Here is a 7,991-nt window from a genome sequence, read left to right as displayed (position 1 = left end):
AACAAGAGAAAACTGGATGCAAAAATGTTTTGTCGTTTTAGAGAACTTGAAAAAATTAGCCAAAACTGCTTTTTATTAGAGAAAGCCCTTTATTTTTTTGTTTCTACGTGGCTGGGCTTGCTGGTAAAATTAATTTATGAAATATTAAGTTTTCTTCTATTATTTTTGTACATTCAGAGTTGTTGGAGGATACAATAAAGTTACACAGTATTAAAATAACCGGGAATTAATAATTTTTTCATTGGTAACCCTTGAAAACTGAACTGTGATTTTTTCGTATTTCTGGGGTGCTCGTTGGCCGTTGCTTTCGCTCGATTTTAGCTGTAATGTTTTTGAGGCAATAAAAACGCAAATTTCTTAAACGAAAAACAATTTTTAAAAATATATAATCAAGCACTTAATAATAACAATCATATATTCTTATTTTTAAAGCTTTCAAGAAAAATATTTTTTTCAATATATACCATTTGACTTCTCTTCCTTATTTTTTGTCTTTTCTAATCATTTGCCCAAATATAACATTTTTGAGATTAAAAAACAAGCTTCTTTAATATTTTTTGTTTGTAATGAAAGAACAATGCCAAAGTTTCCCAGAAGGTAACATTCTTTCGCTTAGGATAATGGTAAAAATGATATTTGACCTATCAACCAAATTTCGGGTTTTCTCCTTGTTACGTTTGCTGATTTAAAATCTTTTTGAAATCAGAACTTAAATTGGAATGAGCCAGTTTAAAGTTTTATATGAGAACTCAAACCGAAAAACGATAAATACACACTTTTATTTAACGAACATAATAAAAAAAATTACCTGGAAAATCGTTATCACAACCCTTGATCACAGAAAGCTGTAAAATTATGTTTAATACTGTTCTAGAGCAGGTAGTCATACAGAAAACTTACCAAAATATGTGTACCTACTCGTCTTAAAGAAAATAAAATTAAAGGTCTCTAAAAATTTTGGAAGGAATATTGAAGAATTTTGAACAAATATCACTAAATTCCTGCTGCTTGGCAGATATTTTTCAGGGAAAAAATTGCAGGGAACTTGAAATTTTAAATAGAAACTGATTTTTTAGGTGAATATTGAAACTAGAATAGTTTTTGTTATTTGGGCTGACCAGGCCAATTTTCAAACCCCGGTAGCGATAGCGACCCCTAAATTTTATCGGATTTGGGAAATTTTTTTTGACAATTTTTTTTTTTTCATGACATGGACCCATTTGACGGTTTGGGAGAATGTAATTTCAAAAGTTTTAAAATAAGGCGCACCCTAATATTAAGATTATTTATTCATAGAAAAGCTAACAAAGAAATTTAATTAAGGAAATTAAAAAGGGAGGAGTTTTTGAAGATGTATAATTTTTTGGTCATCATTCTTTTTAAGGCCAAACAAATGATTTTCCTATCAATCGGTTTTAGTATTTTTCGAAACCGGCCCATACATATATGGAATTTTTGCCATAACTTTTTTGTTAAGACAAATTAAAAAAAAAAGCCCTATATTACTGACTTCTTACTCAAGTTAACACATCAAAAAGAAAAGAGAAGAACTAAACTTGAAATATAAAAAAAATGTACTGCTTACTTGAAAACAACTCTGATTTATCAACCCAAAACAAAATAATGCTGCATAATCAAGTACTAAAGCCTGTTTGGACCTATGGAATCCAATTATGAGGATGTACAAAGAAAACAAATACCGAAATCATCCAAAAATTCCAATACAAAGTCCTTCGTGAAATAGTTAATACACCTTGGTACATAAAAAATAGCGATCTACATCGTGATTTACAAATAGAAATACTTACAGAAGTTGTTAAAAAATACGCTGTATCGCACAATCAGAGACTGCAAAGTCATACTAATTCTGAAATAATGTCCGCCTTGAATATAAGAAACGATGTTCGGAGATCAAGAAGAACCAAGCCTCATGAGCTTATGGTCTAAAAAACATGGGAAAGTATTAAAAGTTTAAACTCCCCCCAAAGAGATTTTACAAAGTTAAGAAAGAAAAATCTGATGTCGATCTTTCAAGATTGGTCCTGATTAAGAGGTGGTTATAGTCTTTAAGAGTCCCACACTACTTGGTGTCGAATACTTCCAAGTGTCTTTTGAAGATTTCTTCAGAAAATGTGAGAAGTTTATTAGAATGTGAGAAGTTTCCTTCAATCAAGTAATAATAAAGTATTTTGTTTAGGTTACGTATACACCACAGTGTACTAAGGTACACCAATTGCGTTGACTAAGTTACAGAAATAAAATATTATTTTTTTTACTTACACAAGTTCTTAAGCCCTCCAAAGAGTATTTAGTATTTCCATTCCCATGATCCGTGACTAAACTACAACAATTACTGGTCTGAACCAATATTGCTCATTGTCTCTATATTTAGATATCATTTAAGGAGTTTGCCTTTTCATAGTTTCTTTTTAGTAATTCCTTGTTGTTTTGTTTTTATTCAATACAAGATTGCGAGGCCTTCAATTGTGTATCTATGTAAAATTCAAAAACAAATCCAACCCTGAGTCGATTTTCATATACAAACCCAGTGTCAAGGTATACTATCTCTGCAGCAGCATCGCCATCATCATCATCATCAGGATAATATAATCTTCCCGATTCCCGATGGAAGTTATGTGGCTGCTTTTCGCTGTCACATGTTGTGATATTTATGCAGAGGCTTTTATGGGTCTTAGTTGGCCTGTCTGCTGCAGTGATTCTATCGCCATGAATTATGTATGCGAGTATTTTAGTTTTGCATCTTTGGGTGTCTCGCAATCCCTTTTTATGTCTATCTCATTCTCTCTCACTCTCAGTCTATCTCTCTCCAATTTTTGCCCACATAATAAAATGCCCAGATGGATGACTGGGTAATGGTGGTGTTGCTGTTGCTGCTGCGGTGATGAAGGACGGATACAGGATGATGTTAAAATTCAAAATGGACGAGTTTAAAAAAAAATAACAAAATAAAAAAAAAAAAACGATGCAACCCGCCACATACTACGCTGAAAGGTCCATGATCCTACACACTGATGGTGGTAGTGATAACGCTAGTGTGTTCCTAAAATAGGTAGCTATGCATACATTGGTTTTAGCGTGACAGGGCAGAACTAAAAGAACGGGTAACGGTGAACAGTACAATATTTTCGAGAGAGAACAATAGACTCGGGTGGAAGAAACTTCATTCAATAAGGTTTAAATGTCAGATAAAAATATCATAGAATCATATCATAAGCTTTTTACCATGACAGAGACGTGTTAAGATACCTTGTGTGGTATAGCTGGAATAAAGGACAAAGGATTAGGAATCCCAGGATGATGTCATTAAATATATGAGTGGTTTAGTATTCTTTTTTTATTTAACAAAGTGTGTACTCTGGTATAAATGGTCTTCAAACCACAAGAGAAATTAGCAAACCCTTTTGTCTATAGTTACTTTAAATTTAACTACCAATTTAGAATCAAATTTATAATTTGAATCATGTTTTGTTGTAGAATTTTCATATTACTTCAATAATAGCTTTCAAATTACAAAATTATAAAGGTATTATAAATAAGTTCAAAAAATAATAATAATATTAATATTACTCTTTCTCACGCGCAGTGATTAAACAAAAAAACAAGTAGGTAATGGGCAAAAACAAAAATTTTTAAACATTATACAACTTTGTTTGAACGAGGCTCCCAGCAGGTACACTCAGAACAATTAGGAACATAGAATTCTACATCTATCCAAAACTAGAATTGAGTAAAGGTTACTAATATCACAGCTATTTATAGCCCAAAATATTTCTTCAATAGCAAATCCTATGATCTTTAGCTATAGAGCTTCTTGAAAACTCCAAATGCAATTTTCCGGTGAAGGCTGTGTATGTCTCTTTTGGTAACAGCCCTACAGTTTTGAAAATTTTTCTTGCATCTTCTTTGATGCAAAGTGAGTAGAGGTAATATAATTATGTAGGTTAGGCCGATTAACAGTGAGACAACACAGCATAGGAGGAAACCTTTTACATGAAAATAATGAAGCGAAGTGATTTCATAAATGTTGGTATCAAAACCCTAGCAAAGGACTGGGCCTAATCAGCTTTTTTTGTTAGGCAAATCATTGCCTTAGGAAGTTCACAGTTTCTTTATAATGGAACACTTACACAGATGTACATATATGTAAGATTTTTTTCAATTTCATGGATTACCAAAAGTTATCATGAGCTAATATTGGTTCTGTCCAGTATTGTTGTAGTTTAGTTACGGACCATAGAAATACTGAATACTCTTTGGAAGGCGATTTTTAAGGCTTATCAAATACATAGGTACTTGTGTTATTAAAAAAAAATAATAATTTAAATTGATATTTTACTTAGTCAGCGCAATTGGTATACACTAAGTACACTGAGGTGTATACGTAACCTAAAAAAATGTATTATTAATTTATTGACGGAGACTTCTCACAGTCTAAATAGGTACCTATTTGTAGTATCAGACAAATTATTACAGTCAAAGAAATGTTTTAAATACACAGCAAATTAAAAGAAAACAAAACAAAAATTTCGCTGTAAAAAAGAATGATCCTGAACTTTGCAAAATTTGTTTAAACGGAAAACGCTTTGTTTAAAAAAAAATCATGATCTTATATTATTTGTTTTATTTTTATTTGTCTTAGCAAAAAAGTTATGGCCAAAAACTCAAAAAAAAAAAAAAAAATTGTGTTCAATTCACACGTGGTAGAAGTGAAACCTTAAAAATTATTTTTCTTGCATAAAATAAAAATCGAAAAAGTTTACCTTTTTTATTCCATCACCTTTAAATCCATATCTTTTATATGACAACCTAATAAATTAAAAAAAATAATAAATTTTAAATCATCTGAAAGCTTATTATTTCACCTTTTATTTGACTTTTCAATCATGTTTCTACCATGCCTACAAAAAAAGTAAGAATTTTTTAAAGTCAACCATCTCGAAATTTAAAATTGAGATTTCGGGCTTCCTACACTGGTGGCTGGTCATCGGCAACAGATCTCCACAGGTGTTTTGAGGTATTTTTCAATTTTTTCAATTTAAGATTGTGTAACTTGTAGCTCACGTATCGTTATGTGTGATATATCAAATAAAAGGTTATGTTAACAGCATGCGTATTAAAGTTAAATCAAATTTGTATGTGCACTAGATCAAAAGATATAACGTGTGTAGAAAAAGAACATATTTTTACCGTTATCTCCGAATTTTGCATATGAAATTAATTGAAATTTTTTACATTTATAGTTTATTTAATTACCTATATACAGTACAAATTTCATTCATCTATCTATTAAAACAAAAAAGTTATAACAAGTTGAATGTTCGTGTCGCGTTTTCGTTTCATCTTGTTTCAAATCACTACAATACTAAAGAAGTTTTCACTTCAAAAACAAAAAAAACTATTTTAAAAGTCTTGGACTTTTATAACCACTGTAATATACGTCAATCGTTTCGCGTCAAAATCTAGGGTGATAGTTTTTTGTTTAATTTGTCTTAACAAAAAATTTGCAAGAAATGCAAAAACTCTTTATTTGGATGATTTTCATTGATTGTAAGAAAATCTCTACTTCACATTTTTTTTCAATATTTTTGTTGCCTTAACAAGAAAGATATGACCAAAAGATTAAGGGCGGAATTCATAGCCGTCACTTAAATTGAGAAATATTGTAACCATTCGGTCAAGCAAATCCTTTGAGTTTGAGGAGACTTTTTTTTTATGAAACGCTTGAGTATTTTTTTCAGTCAGTTGACATTAAAACGCAATTGTCATTGCTAGCGTTTTGTATTTAACAATTAAAATTTGTACTCTCTTGGCGAAGGACATTTTAAATAGTTTGTATTTATTTATTTTTAAATATTGTTTAATCGCGACAAATCAAACCGATGATTTATTTTAGTTTGAGAAAAAATATTCCTTGAGACAAGATATTTCTTTACTCAAGTGTGTATGGGCCACTGTCTCACAAGAAATTTTTTTTTAATACTTACTACTCGCCTTTATTTTCACCTACAACATTCAAGTGCACTGAACTTTGCCATACAAAGTTTCGTTCACTTTTGATTCGATATCAAATTGTGGTTATCGTTCCAATCCCAAATTATACCACGTAACCATGCTGCATTTGACATGGCTTACAAACTTCCTTTTCCACCTAGACTACCATCGTGTGAAGACCTTTTCAATATTGATCGGAAACGCCAAAAAGATCAATTGACTAGGAGTGAAAATTGTGCATATTATAAACGAGTATCATTGAAATATTAAGTAGTATTTAAAGTTACTTAATTGATTGGTCCAACTTATTGAATTATATTGGAAATAATTAGGAATTAAATACGCGTCCGTAAAGTCCGTCTGTGTCCTAAGCTTTGCTAGGAAAGCGCCTCAAATTCCGATTCTGGGAGAATCGAAGTGAATCACCCAATCTATATACCTTCCGGACACGTCCATAAAAACGAAATAACTAAGAAGTTAGAAGAGGTAATTGTGCAAGAGAAGCTTGTGTTAGAACAAAATTAGAATTTTTTTTTTTGTTTTTTTTATTTGCTAGAAAAATTTTTTTTTTTTTTTCTAGTCCTAGCCTATAAAAGTCAGTGTGTGTCTCGGTCTGTAGCCACCACACATCGTCTTTGCCTGGGGCTGCACAAAAACGCCAAACTCGACTCTGACCTGGTAAAAACCAAACCAAACTCTGTGAAAATTCAGGAAGAATCTGTAGGAATTCTAACAAGATCGCTATAGATTTAATACGTACATATATACAGGAGAATATATATATAAAGAAGAGCACGTGCATTCGTAATCGCACATAAGTTCCATAAAACTTTTGAAAGGTAATTATCTGGTTAAGTTTAGTTTTGTCGATAGGTATGAACATGTTTTTTTTTTCTTTGTGCTTTAGAAACGTTTTTTTTAATTCGAACTTGTCGCAGAGGCACGTGTGTCGTCATCGACGCACATTGGGCCAGCCAGCAACATTGAAAAACTCAAGTATAGGAGCTCGAAAAGGGGATCGGAGCTTCAACTCATCCATAGATTTTTTGGGGTATCGTACCTCAATGCAAGTCGTCGAAGCCGCTGTACATACAATTTTTAATTGCTAAGGTCTACGATCGCATTTTAACATACCCGCTACAAGCTACATATATATACAAAGAAAACCTACATACCTATTTATATACTTACCTGCTGGGTATATATCTACCTAATACCTACGTTCAATAACGAGCAATTGGCTCCTAACCTCACCTAACTATCATCATCTGCATCATCATAAGAAAACAACCAAGGTCATCGAAGACTGGAGTTCGACTAATCTAAATCGACTCGAGATCTAGTTTTAAGTACTTAAACTCATTTTTTTTTATAAAGAAAGCTCTCTCGTCGTTACTCACTCAAAAGTTAAGTATAAATGCCAACATAAATTTTGATCACACATACATGCATATGCTATAAACTTCATTTTTTTTTTAATTTAGCAATAGCGTATAAGAGTTTATAAAGAAACTCCATATCAGCATCTTACCACCACCAAGTTGTGCGCACCGCTTCGATGGAGGAGAGATTCGGGTGAGTCCTAAACAATTATTTATGTAAGCCTTTTTGATGATAACATATGAATGCTAGTGATCATAAAAGAGCAAAGAAATTGAGAAAGGTCAGTTGACCATACAATTAACTTAAAGCTTAATGAGTGCATTACACTGTTTTTTGAAGTTATACTTCTTATGGGAGGGTGAGTATGAAAATTTACTTTTTGACAAGAATGTCAAAGGGATTATGACGCGATTACCCTGGGTAGCAGGGCTGTCGTTTCACCTTTAGAGTAGGCAGTACTTTAGTATTTAAAAATGCAGTACGCCGCAGTACGGCAAACATAAAACACACAACACGTTGCAAGTTACATGTTTCATGTGGCAAAATGCATGTGGCAAGTTGTATGTGGCAAGTTGCATGTGGCAAGTTGCATGTGG

This window comes from Episyrphus balteatus, chromosome 3 (assembly GCF_945859705.1).
Source record: "Episyrphus balteatus chromosome 3, idEpiBalt1.1, whole genome shotgun sequence".
Lineage (NCBI taxonomy): Eukaryota > Metazoa > Arthropoda > Insecta > Diptera > Syrphidae > Episyrphus > Episyrphus balteatus.
This window is presented reverse-complemented; position numbering follows the sequence as displayed.